The sequence below is a fragment of the Zingiber officinale genome, chromosome 6B, assembly GCF_018446385.1.
Source record: "Zingiber officinale cultivar Zhangliang chromosome 6B, Zo_v1.1, whole genome shotgun sequence".
Classification (NCBI taxonomy): Eukaryota; Viridiplantae; Streptophyta; class Magnoliopsida; order Zingiberales; family Zingiberaceae; genus Zingiber; species Zingiber officinale.
This window is the reverse complement of record NC_055996.1, coordinates 76771465-76789706: the sequence shown is the minus strand read 5'-3', so window position 1 is coordinate 76789706 and position 18242 is coordinate 76771465.

Genomic DNA, 18242 nt, shown 5'->3' with positions numbered 1-18242 from the left:
CTTCTCCTAGCTAGAACCGGCCACCATCAAGAGCTCCAAGAGAGGTTGCCGCCGGCCATAAGAAGAAGAGAAGAGGAAGAAGCTAGGGCCGGCCACCAAGGAGGAAAAGAGAGGAGAAGAATAATAGAGTTGATCACCCGTGAAGGCACCTCTACCCCCTCTTTTATAATCCTTGGTCTTGACAAATAAGGAAATTTTAATAAAAATTTCCTTAATTCTTTTGTCATAAAAAAGAAAAATTATTTTAATTAAAAACAATTTTCTTTTTTTAATAATAATGGCCGACCACTTTCTCTTCAAAACAAGGAAAATTTAATTCACACAAGAATTAAAACTTCCTAATTTGTTTCTAGAAATTTATAAAATTTCTCCAATAATTTTATCCTTCATGATTGGTTAATAAAAAGGAAATTTTATAAATTAAAATTCTTCTTCTAAACATGTGGATAATTTCCAAAAGGAAAGTTATCTCTAAAATTAAAATCTCTTTTCAATCTACAAATAAGGAAAGATATCAAATCTTTTCTTAATCTTTGTAGAAACTAATAAAAGAGAATATTTAATTTTAAACTTCTCTTTAAATTATTATCATGGTCAAAAAGGAAAGTTTTTCTTAAAATAAAATCTCCTTTCAATCTACAAATAAGGAAAGATTTCAAATCTTTTCTTAATCTTTTGTAGAAAGCTTTAAAAGGAAAGATTTAATTTTTAAACTCTCTTTTAAAACTATGATATCCACATAAGAAATAATTTTAATAAAAAATCCTTTTTAATATGATGTGGCCGGCCACCTAAGCTTGGGCTCCAAGCTATTGGCTAGGCTTGGCCGGCCCTAAGCTTGAGCTTCAAGCTTAGCTTGGCCGGCCCCTATTGGTTGGGTAAGAAGGTGGGTATGTGGTGGGTATAAATCTCTATATACAAGAGGCTACGATAGGGACCGAGAGGAGGAATTGGTTTTGGTCTCCCGATGAAATTAAGCTTCCCGTGTTCGCCCCGAACACATAACTTAATTCCATCAATAATAATTCATTCCACTAAAGAACTATTATTGAACTACCGCACCAATCCCAAATTACATTTTGGGCTCCTTCTTATTATGAGTGTGTTAGTCTCCCTGTGTTTAAGATGTCAAATGTCCACTAATTAAGCAAGTTACTGACAACTCATTTAATTAATATCTTAGTCCAAGAGTAGTACCACTCAACCTTATCGTCATGTCGGACTAAGTCCACCTGCAGGGTTTAACATGACAATCCTTATGAGCTCTTCTTGGGGACATTATCAACCTAGATCACTAGGACACAGTTTCCTTCTATAATCAACAATACACACTATAAGTGATATCATTTCCCAACTTATCGGGCTTATTGATTCATCGAACTAAATCTCACCCATTGATAAATTAAAGAAATAAATATCAAATATATGTGCTTGTTATTATTTTAGGATTAAGAGCACACACTTCCATAATAACTGAGGTCTTTGTTTCTTTATAAAGTCAGTATAAAAGAAACGACCTCTAATGGTCCTACTCAATACACTCTAAGTGTACTAGTGTAATTATATAGTTAAGATAAACTAATACCTAATTACACTACGACCTTCCAATGGTTTGTTCCTTTCCATTATGGTTGTGAGTTACTGTTTATAATTTATAAGGTACTGATAACATGATCCTCTGTGTGTGACACCACACACCATGTTATCTACAATATAAATTAATTGAACAACTACATTTATCATAAATGTAGACATTTGACCAATGTGATTCTTATTTCTAGATAAATGTTTATACCAAAAGCTAGGCTTTTAGTATACACTCTAACAGCGACGATTTGGGTGAGACGCTATTTACCCTCTAGCGAGCGTCAAGGTCCCAACAATGTTTACGTTTTCTATTGGTTTACATTTGTGTTGATGTTTATGACTATGTTCATGTTATTCTTATGCCAATGCCTTTGGACATGCTCGCGATCAAGTCTATCATTATGCTTAGTTCATCTACAATGCTTACCTCTATGTTGTCACGCTTATGTTACTGCTTCTGCGAATGTTCATAGTATGATAGTAGAGAGGTCCCAAGCTACCTTCAATGTGGTCTCCTTTAATACACTAGAATATAGATGCTAACTACTGCTTAACATAGTTTTGAATATGCCAAGTCTCTCAACTCACAGACTTTGGTTCTTTTTTTTCAGACAACGAAACCAATAAGGTAGAGGTGTTGGCCAGTGAGCCAGCTCGGAACAACAGCAGCACAACCCGAAGGCCTTCTAGATTAATTTTGCATTTAGTTATGTTTATTTTTCTTCAAGTCGTTTATGTAATATTATTTGAACCAAGAACCGCTATGGAAGTATGAGTATGTGGCGTCCACAGTTTATGTATTATAAAAAAAAGAAAAGGAAAAAAAATTAAAAACTAGGGGTGTTACATGGAGGGTGTCGAAATCCCTCACGATGATGCTTTGATCATCCGAGCGATGATCGCCAACTACACCATTCACCAGACCTTCGTCGACATGAGGAGTTCGGTGAACATCATTTTTAAGAAGGCATTCGATCAGCTGCAGATAGATCGCAGCGAGTTACTGCACATGGTGACCGCACATTACAGATTCACAAGCAACGAAATTTTCCTAATCGGCCAAGCAAGATTGGCCATCTCGTTGGGAGAAGAGTCATTAAGGAGGACCCGGACTACAAAATTCATAGTAGTAGATGCGTCATCAGCTTACAACGTCATCCTGGGCTGACCGACCTTCAACGAGTTCCGGACAGTAGTGTCAACCTACTGCCAGAAGGTGAAGTTCCCAATGGATGATCAGGTGGGCGAGGTCAAAGGCGACCAACTGGCCGCTCAGTGCTACTATGTGGAGATGGTCAAAACCAAGGCCAAAGCAGCTCAGAAGACTCCATGGCTAGAGGTAAATGCTATCACCGAAAAACCTCCCACTTTAGTATATGAAGAAAAGGAGGAGGTTCATATCCACTCGAGCTGGTCGAAAGCCACGACCTTCGTTGCCGCCGACCTGGAGGGAGAAAGGAAGGCAGAACTAATCATCTGCCTCAAATAGAATCATGATGTGTTCTCCTGGTCGACACATGAGCTACCCAGAATCTCCCCGAGCATGGCCCAGCATGAGCTCCACGTCCGATTGGATGCTCGATCGATCAAACAAAGAAAAAGAGATTTCAGTGCAGAGCAAAACATGATCATCTGAGTGGAGATAGATGTTAGAATGTATACTAAAAGCCTATCTTTTGGTATAAACATTTATCTAGAAATAATAATCACATTGGTCAAATATCTACATTTATGATAAATGTAGTTGTTCAATTAATTTATATTGTAGATAACATGGTGTGTGGTGTCACACACAGAAGATCATGTTATCAGTACCTTATAAATTATAAACAGTAGCTCACGACCAAGATGGAAAGGAACAAACCATTGGAAGGTCGTAGTGTAATTAGGTATTAGTTTATCTTAACTATATAATTACACTAGTACACTTAGAGTGTATTGAGTAGGATCATTAGAGGTCGTTTCTTTTATACTGACTTTATAAAGGAACAAAGACCTCAATTATTATGGAAGTGTGTGCTCTTAATCCCAATATAATAACAAGCACATATATTTGATATTTATTTCTTTAATTTATCAATGGGTGAGATTTAGTTCGATAAATCAATAAGCCCGATAAGTTGGGAAATGATATCACTTATAGTGTGTGTTGTTGATTATAGAAGGAAACTGTGTCTTAGTGATCTAGGTTGAGAATGTCCCCAAGAGGAGCTCATAAGGATTGTCATGTTAAACCCTGCAGGTGGACTTAGTTCGACATGACGATGAAGTTGAGTGGTACTACTCTTGGAGCTAGATATTAATTAAGTGAGTTGTCAGTAACTTACTTAATTAATGGACATTTGTTATCTTAAACACAGGGAGACTAACACACTCATAATAAGGAGCCCAAAATGTAATTTGGGATTGGTGCGGTAGTTCAATAATAGTTCTCTAGTGGAATGAATTATTATTGATAAAATTAAGTTGTGTGTTCGGGGCGAACACGAGATACTTAATTTTTATCGGGAGACCAAAACCAATTCCTCCTCTCGGTCCCTATCGTAGCCTCTTAATTATAGAGTACTATACCCACCTATACCCACCTTCTTACCCATCCCATAGGGGCCGGCCAAGCTAGCTTGGAGACCAAGCTAGGGCCTGCCAAAGTTTGGTTCATGGGTGCTTCAAGGTGGCCGACCCTAGCTTAGGTTCCAGCTTGGTGTGGCCGGCCCAAATTAAAATAAAAGGATTTTTATTTTTTTTAAAATTTTTCTTATGTGGATAACATGATTTAAAAGAGAGTTTAAAAATTTAAATCTTTCCTTTTATAAGATTCTACAAAAGATTAAGAGAAGAGCTAAATCTCTTTCCTTATTTGTAGATTAAAAGGTTAATTTTAATTTTGGTAAAAACTTTCCTTTTAATTATGTTCATGATTTAAAAGAAAGTTTAAAAATTAAAAATTCTCTTTTATTAGTATCTACAAAAGATTAAGAAAAGATTTAATATCTTTCCTTATTTGTAGATTGAAAGGAGATTTTAATTTTTAGAGATAACTTTCCTTTTTGGAAATTATCCACATGTTTAAAAGAAAGATTTTAATTTATAAAATTTATTTTTATTAACCAATCATGAAGGGATTAAAATTATTGGAGAAATTTTTATAAATTTCTAGAAACAAATTAGGAAGTTTTAATTTTTGTTTTAATTAAAACTCTCCTTGTTTTGGGGAAAGAGGTGGCCGGCCAAATAAATTGGAGAAGAGAAAATTATTTTTAATTAAATAAATTTTCCTTTTCATGGCAAAAGAATTAAGGAAGTTTTTATTTAAATTTCCTTATTTGCCAAGACCAAGGATTATAAAAGAGGGGGTAGAGGAGGCTTCATGAAAAACGACTCTATTCTTTTTCTTCCTCTCTTTTCTTCCTTGGTGTGGCCGGCCCCTAGAGGTTCCCCTTCTCCTTCTCTCTTCTCCTTCTTGTGGTCGAGACTTCATCATCTCTTGGAGGCATAGAAGTGGCCGGATCTAGCTTGGAGAAAAGGAGAGAAAGGAGTCTTGTTTTATGCATCCCTTGGAGCTTGGTTGGTGGAAAAAGATCTTCATTTTTTGGAAGCATTGTGCTTGGCCGAAACATGAAGAAAGGAGAAGAAGGTGCTTTGGTGGTTTCTCATCTCGGAAGATCGTTGTCCACACAACGTCCGAGGTTAGAAGAGGAATACGGTAGAAGATCAAGAGGTCTTTCTAAAAGGTATAACTAGTATTTTTCCTTTCCGCATCATACTAGTTATTTTTGGAAATAATACCAAATACAAGAGGCATGCGATTCTAGTATTTCGAATTTGTTTTCGATGTTGTGTTCTTTTGTTTTTTTTTCTTTTCCTTGTGATTTGATTGTTCTTTTCGGTTGACCTAAAGTTATTTAAGGAAATTAAATATTAACTTTCCTTAAAAGGCTTTGTCTAGTCGGTGGTGGTTGTTCTCATATCCAAGAAGGCCATGTGCCTCGCCACGTCAGTACTGGGAGCCAATTTTGGAAACTAATATTTAATGAAATTAATAACCTAGGTGATTTGGATCAAACGTGTTAAGTTTCGCAGGAGATCCAAGTCAAAACCTAAAAGAACAAATAGATTAAACTTTGGATCAAACGTGTTAAGTTCCGCAGGCGATCCAAGTTTAATTTAAAAGAACACATGGTAGCTAGGAAAAGGTTCAGACCTTTGTACAAAATTTTTGTACAGTGGAACTATTAGGTTTTCCGAGTAGCAACCAACAATTGGTATCAGAGCTAGGGTTTTGCCTCTGTGTATTTGGTATTAGTTTAATTATGCACATGTCATACATAATTTAGGCAGGTTAATAGTAGGATGTGCTAACTTTGTGGATGCAGGATCCAACTATTATGGCTTATAGTTATTATGTGTGTGATTGGACCCTTGGACATGTCAAGGGCATTTTATTCTGTGTGTATGATTGTATTATAAAATACAGCAGGAGCTGTATTTAGTTTTATTAGGATTTTATTTTTTGATCTAGTTACATGTACATTCCTTTTATGGAATATAGGATCGATGGATGTTAATTTTATTTTATGTTCGATCTAGTTTACATGTACAATCCTTCGAGGAATATAGGATCGAAAAGTGTAAAATTCTATTTATGTCGCGCATCGAATCTTGCAAGGCGTGGAACCTTTTGAGGACCAGAGGCGCAGCGGAACAAGGAGCAAGATGGATGCGACAACTAGACCCGGTGGCGGTGGCCAAAGATGGTAGCAGCTAGGGTTGGCGACACACGGAGGACAGCAATAGATAAAAGCCATAATAGTTGAAAATTAGTTTTTCTATTTATTGCTTTTTATGTTGTGTTGTGTGTGCTTGTTAGTATGCATGCTAAGTAGGCTAGCATAGTCAAAATTCCTCACTTTAAATAACTAAGTGGGAGAGGGATTTATTTTTAAAATAAATTCCACGGTCTCCATTACTGGTTTATAAGTGATGCAACAAGCTTGCGCGTTGGCTCTGAGTGCCTTCCTCCATATCGGATGAGCTTGTTTGCGGATCACTAGCTTAAACTTCCATTTTTATGGATCACTAGCTTAAACTTCTATTTTGGATGACTATAGGAAGTTAATTAAGAGCGTGTGATCTTCCCCATCAGAAGGGGCACAATCTTATTAATGGACTTAGTGTCAAGTAATGGTATACACTTAGGCACGTCTAATAGTATCCTCCCCATCGGAGTCACTGCTATTATTTGTGTGACCAAAGAAAACCAACTATTAATTTGTCAAATAAATAGGTTGACAAGATAATAAAATTAAAAACTCCTCTTACAAATGTTTGATTTTGTATACGTCCATACTATCGTGGCATACAAAATTCAACGGTGTTTGAGGTAATTTTATTTTGTCATAAAGATTTATTGACAAGATAATTAATGGGTAAAACCCTCCTCTTACAAATGTTTAAATTTTGTATACGTCCACACTATCGTGGCATGCAAAATTCACGGTGTTTGAGGTGTTGGTGAATTTAAATAATATTGTTTGAGGAATCAATGTTATTTTAAATTCAAAAAGTTTTGACCAAATATTTGATCAAAGACAGATCAACTATTAATTTTATTCGTCATAAAGTAAAGTTGACGAGATAATAAAATTAATGGATAAAATCTCCTCTTTGATTTTGTATACGTCCACACTATCGTGGCATACAAAATTCATAGGGATTTTAAAAGAATTGATCTTGACCAAATATTTTTGTGATTCTTAGGATGTTTGTCAATCCCCTAGTTGTTATACTATAGAAAAGACTTAGTAGTCCCAATTGTAATGATTGAAAATAGGACTTGGACATTAAGGTAGACTGTCTTCTTAGAACTAAGAACAATTTAGGTGTATTTAATTCATTAGTTGAAACATGTCTAGTGGTGTTATCTACCAGAACCTGGAGTGTAGATACAGATGTTATTAATCATGTCTGCAATTCATTGCAGGGTTCCAGGAAACCCGACAACTAAATGAAAATAAAAACACCGTCCACATGGACATTACTGCAAAAGTAGCAGCTGTTGCAGTGGGAGAGGTTTATTCTCTAATAGGAATAAAATATGGATTATTAGAAATTATCTTTACATACTAAGTTTAGAAAGAACCTGATTTCAGTTTCTAAACTATTATAGAATAGATATTGTGTCTATTTTGATAACAAAGTTGTTATCAAGAAAAATAGGGAAGTTATCTATTCTGGTATGTTGGTTGACAATTTATAATCCAATAACTCCCACGATGCAACAAATGGAAATTAGTAACACATCTTCTAACTTTAAGAGAAAGCAACCTTCGGAAATGAACCAATTATATCTTTGGCATCTAAAGCTAGGTTATATTAACTTAAGTAGGATTCATTGGTAGCTGATGAACTTTTGGGTTCATTAGTAGTGGAAATCTTTCCAACCTGCGAGTCTTACTTGGAAGGAAAAATAACCAAGAAGCTTTTAAGTCTAAGGGGTATGGAGCCAAAGATATGTTGGAATTGGTTCATTCTGATTTGTGTGATCCTATGACTATCCAGGCAAGAGGTAGTATCGAATATTTCATCTATTTTATAGATAACTATTCAAGATATATATACATTTACTTAATGTACCGCAAGACTAAGTACTTTGATTAGTTCAAAGAGTACAAGGCTGATGCGGAGAAACGTCAAAGTAAAAGTATCAAGACACTACGGTGAGATCGTAGTGGCAAGTACCTCTTGGGAGAATTTAGGAGTCACTTATCAGAAGTAGGGATTCAATCCAAACTAACTGCACCTGGTACATCCCTACAGAATGGTGTAGAAAAAGGAAGGTATAGGACTCTTATGGAAATAAGTAGATTGATGATGAGTTATTTGGAAAATTACCAAATTCATTTTAAGGATATACTCAGGAAACAGAAGTGAACATAGTACCTTCCAAAGTTAGAACTCTCTACTCATATAGAATTGCTAAATAGGCATAAGCCTATTTTGAAGCATATTCGGATTCGGGTAGTCCAACACATATGCTGAAGAGAGACAATGATAAGTTGGACAAGAATTCACTTGTTTGTAAGTTATCCTAGAGAAATGAAAGTAGGTTTATAGTCTTAAAAATCAGAAGGTCATTGTTAGCATCAATGATCGATTTTTAGAAAAGGACTATGTAATAAACCACAAGCTCATAAGTAAATTTGTTCTTAAAGAAATTATAAAGGACATGTCTAATCTAGTACCAACTGTACAAGATGAAATATCACAAGAAACTGCAACACGTATCACAATTGATACACAATTATAGACAGTACATCATCATAGTGGGAGGGTTGTCAAACAACCAAAAGGATTCATGTTTTGGGAAAGTTTTTGGACTTGATCCCAAATGAACATGAGTCTGATCCTGGAAATATGATGAAGCACTCCAAAATAAAGATGCAACATCTTGGCAAAGAGCAATGAATACAGAATTAGAATATAAGTATTCTAATCAAATCTGGAAGCTTGTAGAACCACCAGATGGTGTAAAATCCATTGGGTGAAAATATGTCTACAATAGGAAAAGATGGATAGACAGGGAGGTGGAAACTTTCAAAGCAAGGCTTGATGAAAAAGGAAACTTTTTCACTGGTAGTCATGCTTAAGTCTATCCGGATTCTTTAGCAAGTGGATGTCAAGACAGCATTCCTTAATGGAAGTCTTGAAGAAAGCATCCATACAAAACAACCAGAAGGGTTCATTACAAAGGGCAAAGAGCATTTTGTGTGCAAGCTCAATCAGTCTATGGACTGAGGCAAAGCTTCAAGGTCTTGGAACATCTGGTTTATCAAAGGAATCCTGACCTGTGGATTTATTTAGTAACCGGATAAGTCTTGTGTATATAAAAGGTGTGATGGAAACGTGGTGATATTTCTTGTACTATACGTAGATAATATTTTTGGTGGTTGGAAACAATATCAAAATGTTGTCAGAAGTAAGGGTATGATTGTCCAAACAATTCGATAAGAAGGACTTGTGAGAATGAATATATTCTTGGGATCAAAGTAATAAGGGATCGCAAGAAAAGAATATTTTAATTATCCCAAGCTTCATATATCAAAAAAAGAAATCCTTGCTCGTTTTAAGCATGCAGAATTCCAAGAAAGGTTTCTTACCTTTTGGGCTTGGAGTAGCTTTATCTAAAGATATGTCTTCGAAGACATCAAAGGAGATAGAGGAAATGAAGGCAGATCTTTATGCTTCGGCTATCGGAAGCCTAATGTATGCTATGCACGAGATCAGAAATCTGTTTTGCCAAGGGCATAGTTAGCAGATATCAAAGTAACCCTTGACAAGGACATTGAACTGCAGTAAAGCATATATTGAAGTACCTTAGAGGCACTAGAAATTATATGCTAGCTTACAAGACAGTTGATTTGGTCCCTGTGGGTTGCACGGATTTTGACTTCCAATCGGATAGGGACAATAGTAAGTCAACCTCGGGGTTTTGTGTTTACTTTAGGAGGTAAAGTCATAACTATGGAAGAGTGATAAGCATAGGTGTTTTTCTGGACTCCACCATAGAAGCTGAGTATATGGCAAGCCTCTGAGGTAGTCATAAAAGCTGAATGACTTAATAACCTCAAGATAGACTTAGATATGATTTCTGGTTTGTCCAAAGATTATTACAATTTATTGTAATAATAGTGGTGCAGTAGCAAACTCGAAGAAACCATGAGTCTATAAGGCAAGTAAACACAATAGAGCGCAAGTACCACCCAATACGAGAAATCGTATAAACGAGGAGAAGTTGTTGCTGCCTAGATTGCATCAAATGATGACCTATAGATCTTTTCACTAAGGCCCTTAAGGCAAGAGCTTTTGATGGGCATGTTGAAGGGTTGGGAATCAGATGTATGGCAGCAGATATAGCAGCTTAGTCTTTTAGTATAAGTGGGAGATTGTTAAGATGTATACTAAAAGCCTAGCTTTTGGTATAAACATTTATCTAGAAATAAGAATCACATTGGTCAAATGTATACATTTATGATAAATGTAGTTGTTCAATTAATTTATATTGTAGATAACATGGTGTGTGGTGTCACACACAGAGGATCATGTTATCAGTACCTTATAAATTATAAACAGTAGCTCACGGCCAAGATGGAAAGGAACAAACCATAGGAAAGGTCGTAGTGTAATTAGGTATTAGTTTATCTTAACTATATAATTATACTAGTACACTTAGAGTGTATTGAGTAGGACCATTTGAGGTCATTTCTTTTATACTGACTTTATAAAGGAACAAAGACCTCAGTTATTATGGAAGTGTGTGCTCTTAATCCTAATATAATAACAAGCACATATATTTGATATTTATTTCTTTAATTTATCAATGGGTGAGATTTAGTTCGATAAATCAATAAGCCCGATAAGTTGGGAAATGATATCACTTATAGTGTGTGTTGTTGATTATAGAAGGAAACTGTGTCCTAGTAATCTAGGTTGAGAATGTCCCCAAGAGGAGCTCATAAGGATTGTCATGTTAAACCCTGCAGGTGAACTTAGTCCGACATGACGATGAAGTTGAGTGGTACTACTCTTGGAGCTAGATATTAATTAAGTGAATTGTCAGTAACTTACTTAATTAGTGGACATTTGTTATCTTAAACACAGGGAGACTAACACACTCATAATAAGGAGCCCAAAATGTAATTTGGGATTGGTGCGGTAGTTCAATAATAGTTCTTTAGTGGAATGAATTATTATTGATGAAATTAAGTTGTGTGTTCGGGGCGAACACGGGATGCTTAATTTCATCGGGAGACCAAAACCAATTCCTCCTCTCGGTCCCTATCGTAGCCTCTTGTATATAGAGATTTATACCCACTACATACCCACCTTCTTACCCATCCAATGGGGTCGGCCAAGCTAGCTTGGGACCCAAGTTAGGGCCGGCCAAGACCAAATGGTTGAGCCAAGTTGGTGGCCGGGCAAAGCTTGGGTCCCAAGCTTAGGTGGCCGACCACTAGAATATTAAAAGGGTTTTTATTAAAATTATTTCTTATGTGGATATCATGATTTAAAAGAGAGTTTTAAAATTAAAATTTCCTTTTATAGCATTCTACAAAAGATTAAGAGAAGAGATTAATCTCTTTCCTTATTTGTAGATTAAAATGATAGTTTTAATTTTTAGTAAAAACTTTCCTTATTTGTAAATCATCCACATGTTTAAAAGAGAGTTTAAAAATTTAAAATCTTTCCTTATTTGTTGATTAAAAGGTGGATTTTAAATTTTACGAAAACTTTCCTTTTTAAACATGTTCATGATTTAAAAGAGAGTTTAAAAATTAAATATTCTCTTTTATAAGTTTCTACAAAAGATTAAGAAAAGATTTGATATCTTTCCTTATTTGTAGATTGAAAGAGATTTTAATTTTTAGAAATAATTTCTTTTTATCCACATGTTTAAAAGAAAGATTTTAATTTATAAAATTTCCTTTTTATTAACCACCATGAAGGGAAAATTTTTTTGAGAATTTTTTATAAATTTCCGGAAGCAAATTAGGAAGTTTTAATTCTTGTGTGAATTAAAATTCCCTTGATTAAGGGATTAAAGGTGGCCGGCCATTATCATGATGAAAAGAAAATTATTTTTAATTAAATAAATTTTCCTTTTCAATGGCAAAAGATTTAAGGAAGTTTTTATTAAATTTTCCTTATTTGCCAAGACCAAGGATTATAAAAGAGGGGGTAGAGGTGCCTTCATGGTGGAACAACTCTATTATTTTTCTCCCTCTTTTCTTCCTTGGTGTGGCCAGCCCTTCCCCTTCTCTTCTCTCTATCCTTGTGTCCGAACCTCTCTTCCTCCTTGGAGATCAAGTGGTGGCCGGATTTTATCTTGGAGAAGGAGAGAAAGCTTACATCCCTTGGAGCTTGGTTGGTGGAAAAAGATCTTCATCTTTTGGAAGCATTGTGCTTGGCCGAAACTTGAAGAAAGGAGAAGAAGGTGCTTTGGTGGTTTCTCATCTCGGAAGATCGTTGCCCACACAACGTCCGAGGTTAGAAGAGGAATACAGTAGAAGATCAAGAGGTCTTTTTAAAAGGTATAACTAGTATTTTTCCTTTCCGCATCATACTAGTTATTTTAGGAAATAATACTAAATACAAGAGGCATACGATTCTAGTATTTCGAATTTGTTTTCGATGTTGTGTTCTTTTTGTTTTTTCTTTTCCTTGTGATTTGATTGTTCTTTTCGGTTGACCTAAAGTTATTTAAGGAAATTAAATATTAACTTTCCTTAAAAGGCTTTGTCTAGTCGGTGGTGGTTGTTCCCATATCCAAGAAGGCCATATGTCTCGCCATGTCAGTACTGGGAGCCAATTTTGGAAACTAATATTTAATGAAATTAATAACCTAGGTGATTTGGATCAAACGTGTTAAGTTCCGCAGGAGATCCAAGTCAAAACCTAAAAGAACAAATAGATTAAACTTTGGATCAAACGTGTTAAGTTCCGCAGGCGATCCAAGTTTAATTTAAAAGAACACATGGTAGCTAGGAAAAGGTTCAGACCTTTGTACAAAATTTTTGTACAGTGGAACCATTAGGTTTTCCGAGTAGCAACCAACAGATTTATCTAGTTAAATCTCACCCTTTGATAAGTTAAAGAAATAAATACTAAATATATGTGCTTGTTATTATATTAGGATTAAGAGTACACACTTCCATAATAACTAAGGTTTAGTTTTTTTATTAAGTCAGTATAAAAAGAACTTACCTAAAATGGTCCTACTCAATACACTTAGAGTGTACTAGTGTAATTTATTAGTCAAGATAAACTAATACCTAATTACACTATGACTATACCAATGGTTTGTTCCTTTCCATCTTAGTCGTGAGCAACTGTTTATAATTTATAAAGAACTGATAATCATGATCTTCTGTGTGTGACACCACACACTATGTTATCTACTTTATAAATTAATTGAACAACTATATTCAACAAATAAATATAGACATTTGACTAATGTGATTCTTTTATTTCAAAAATAGATGTTTACAAAAGCTAGGCTTTTAGTATACACTCTAACAATCTCCCACTTATACTAAAAGACTAAGCTGCCATATCTGTTGCCATACATATGATTCCCATCCCCTCCACATGCCGATCAAAAGCTTTCGCCAGAAGGGCCTTAGTGAAAGGATCTGCCAGGTTATCTGCTGATGCAATCTTGGCGATGACAACTTCTCCTCGCTTAACGATGTCTCGTATCAGGTGGTACTTGCGCTCTATATGTTTACTCACCTTATGGGCTCGTGGTTCCTTCGAGTTTGCAACTGCACCGCTATTATCACAATAAATTGTGATGATTTTGGGCAAACCAGGAATCACATCTAAGTCCATTAGAAAGTTCCTGAGCCATACAGCTTCTTTGGCTGCCTCAGAGGCTGCCACATACTCAGATTCCATGGTTGAGTCTGAAACACATTTCTGCTTAACACTCCTCCATGCAATGGCTCCACCTCCTAAAGTAAACACATAGCCTGATGTAGACTTACTGTTGTCCCTATCTGATTGGAAATCCGAATCCGTGTAACCAACTGGAGCAAATCGTCTGCTTGGTAAACTAGCATATAATCTCTAGTCCTTCTCAAGTACTTTAATATATGCTTTACAGCAGTCCAATGTCCTTATCTAGGGTTACTCTGATATCTGCTAACCATGCCCACGGTAAAATAGATATCAGGTCTTGTACACAACATTGGATATATAAGGCTTCCTACAGCCGAAGCATAAGGAATTGCCTTCATATCCTCTATCTCCTTTGATGTCTTCGGAGACATCTCTTTAGATAAGTCTACTCCATGCCTAAAAGGTAAGAAACCTTTCTTGGAGTTCTGCATGCTAAAACGAGCAAGGATTGTATCTATATATGAAGCTTGAGATAGGCACAACATTCTTTTCTTGCGATCCCTTATAACTTTGATCCCAATAATGTGTGCACATTCTCCTAAATCCTTCATATCAAATTGTTTGGACAACCATACCCTTACGTCCGATAATACCTTGACATTGTTGTCAATTAACAAAATATTATCTACATATAGTACAAGAAATATCACCACGTTTCCATTACACTTCTTGTATACACAAGACTCATCCGGACATTGAATAAATCCATATGACTGGATTACTTCATTAAACTGGATGTTCTAAGATTTTGAAGCTTGCTTCAGTCCATAAATTGACCGATTGAGCTTGCACACTAGATGCTCTTTGCCTATTTCAATGAACCCTTCTGATTGTTTCATATAGATGTTTTCTTCAAGACTTCCATTAAGGAAAGCTGTCTTGACATCCATTTGTCAAATCTCATAATCCATATAAGCAGCAATGGATAAGAGTATCCGGATAGACTTTAGCATAGCTACCGGTGAAAAAGTCTCCTCATAATAGATTCCCTCTTTCTGAGTATACCCTTTCGCAACAAGCCTTGCCTTGAAGGTTTCTACCTTCCCAACCATCCCTCTTTTCCTTTTGTAGATCTACTTGCATCCAACGACTTTTACACCATCAGGTGGTTCTACAAGCTCCCAGACCTTATTAGAATACATAGACTTTATTTCAGAATTCATTGTCTTTTACCAAGATACTCCATCTATATCTCGGAGTGCTTCATCATATATCTGGGGATCAGGTTCATATTTACCCGGGATCAAATCCGAAGACTCTCCTAAAAACATGAATCTCTCAGGTTGCCTCACAACCCTCCCACTACGACGAGGCACTATCTATGGTTGTGTATCATGTGTGACACGTGTTGCAGTCTCTTATGGTACTTCATCTTGTACTGTTGGTACTGAAGTAGACGTGTCCTATCTCATTTCTTCTAGAACAATTTTACTTTTGGGCTTGTGGTCCATTATATAGTTTTCTTCTAAAAACTAGGCATTGGTGCTAACAAAGATCTTCTGGTCTTTAGGGCTATAAAATAAACCACCTTTCGTTCCTCTAGGATAACCCACAAAACACGCAAACTTCTGTACGAGATCCTAACTTATCAGCATCTGCTTTCAGCACATGTGCTGGACTACCCCAAATCCGAATGTGTCTTAGATTGGGCTTTCGCCCATTCCACAGTTCTGTGGGAGTAGAAGGTATTGATTTAGAAGGAACTAAGTTCAGAATGTGCGCTGCTGTTTCCAGAGCGTATCCCCAAAACGAATTTAGTAATTCTGAATAACTCATCATCGATCTAACCATCTCCATAAGAGTCATATTCCTTCGTTCTGCCACACCATTCTATTGGGGTGTACCAGGTGCAGAAAACTGGGATTGAATCCCGGCCTCTGATAAGTAATTTCTAAACTCTCCCAGGAGATATTCGCCACCATGATCAGACCGTAGACGTTTCTCCACATCAGCCTTGTATTCTTTGAACTTATCAAAAACACTCAGACTTGCGGCACATCAAGTAAATGTATCCGTATCTCGAATAATCATCTATAAAAGAGACAAAATATTCGAAACTGTCTCTTGCCTGGATAGACATAGGACCACACAAATCAAAATGAACCAGTTCCAACACATCTTTGGCTCTATACCCCTTGGCCTTAAAAGGTCTCTTGGTCATTTTACCTTCCAAGCAAGATTCACAGGTTGGAAAATTTTCCAACTCTAATGTACCCAAGAGTCCATCGGCTATAAGCCTTTGAATCCTACTTAAGTTAATATGACCAAGCTTTAGATGCCAAAGATATGTTTGGTTCATCTCCGAAGGTTCTTTTATCTTATTAGAGTTAGAAGATGTGTTATTAATTTCCATTTGTTGCTTTATGGGAGAAATTGGATTTAATGTATATAAATTGTCAACCAATGCACCAGAACAGATAATAACTCTATTTCTTTTTATAACTACATTGTTACTGAAAGAAACAGAATATCCATCCAAATACAGTTTAGAAACTGAAATTAAATTCTTTCTAAAACTGGGTACATAAAGACAATTTCTTAAAACCAAGCTTTTATTCCTAAAAGGTAAGCAGACGTCTCCCACTGCAATAGCCGCCACCTTAGTAGCATTGCCCATGTATACGGTTATCTCTCCTTCAAATAGTCGTCGGGTTTCTTGGAACCCCTGCAAAGAATTGCAGACATGATCAGTGGCTCCTGTATCTACACACCAGGTGCTGGTAGATAACACCGCTAAACATGTTTCAACTAATAGAGCATGAGATATACCTTTATTGTCTGATTCCTATGAGGACAGTCTGCCTTCCAATGTCCTGACTGCTTGCAGATGAAGCACTTGCCCTTCAGCTTCTTCATTCCAGCTTTTTATCCTGTACCATGAGGTTTATTCACCTTCTTTGCTGAAACAACTTGTTTCTTCTTCTTCTTGCCTTTCGACTTAGAAGTAGAACTATTTTCAGCATAGTGAATCTGAGAACTGTGATGAAATATTCCTTCTGTTGCCTGTAGTTCTGTCAGAAGTTCCGCCAACGTATACTCTCTTTTGTTCATGTTATAGTTCAGCCGGAACTGCTCAAAACTTCTGGGTAGCGTTTGGAGAATTATATCGACCTGGGTTTCCCCATCGATTTCTCTTCTAAGGACTTGTATTTCATTCAGATAAGCCATCATTTTGAGGATATGATCCATAACGGGTGTCCCCTCAGACATGGTGACTGTCATTAACTTTCTCATTGAATCTTGCCTAGCAGTCCGACTCTGGTGCCCAAAGAGTTCTTTGAGATTGTTTATTATATCATAAGGCATTGGTAAGTCCTGATGTTGATGTTGCAATACATTTGACATTGAAGCCAAAATGTAACACCGCGCCATCTCATCTGCTTTTACCCATTTCTTATGATATTCAATCTCCTCTGGGGTAGAATCATTGTTAAGTGTTTCTAGGCATGTCTCTGACAGTACAAACTTATAGCTTTCAGTAGTTAAGACAATATCCAGGTTTCTTTTTCAATCTATATAGTTTGGACCAGTAAGTCTATTCTCTTTCAGAATAATGGCCAATGGGTTGAAAGTCATCCTAAGAATCACAAAAATAAACTTTGGTCAAGACTCTAAATTTAGAATAATATTGATTCATCAAACAATACTATTTTAAATTAACCAACACCTCAAATCACCATGAATTTTGCATGCCACGATAGTGTGGACGTATACAAAATCAAACATTTGTAAGAGGAGGTTTTACCCATTAATTTTATTCTTGTCAACCTAACTTTATGATAAATAAAATTAATAGTTGGTTTTCCTTCGGTCACACAAATAATAGCAGTGACTCCGAAGGAGAGGATACTATTAGACGTGCCTAAGTGTATACCATTACTTGACACTTAGTCCATTAATAAGATTGTGCCCCTTCCGATGGGGAAGATCACACACTCTTAATTAATTTCCTATAGTCATCCAAAATGGAAGTTTGATCTAGTGATCCACAAACAAACTCATCCGATATGGAGGAAGGCACTCAGAGCCAACGCGCAAGTTTGTTTGTATCACTTACAAACCAGTAATGGAGACTGTGGAATTTATAAAAATTCCTCTCCCACTTAGTTATTTAGAATTGAGGATTTTAACCTATGCTAGCATATCATGCAAACATACATCACAGTAAATAAAAGCAATAAATTTGAAAATTATTTTTC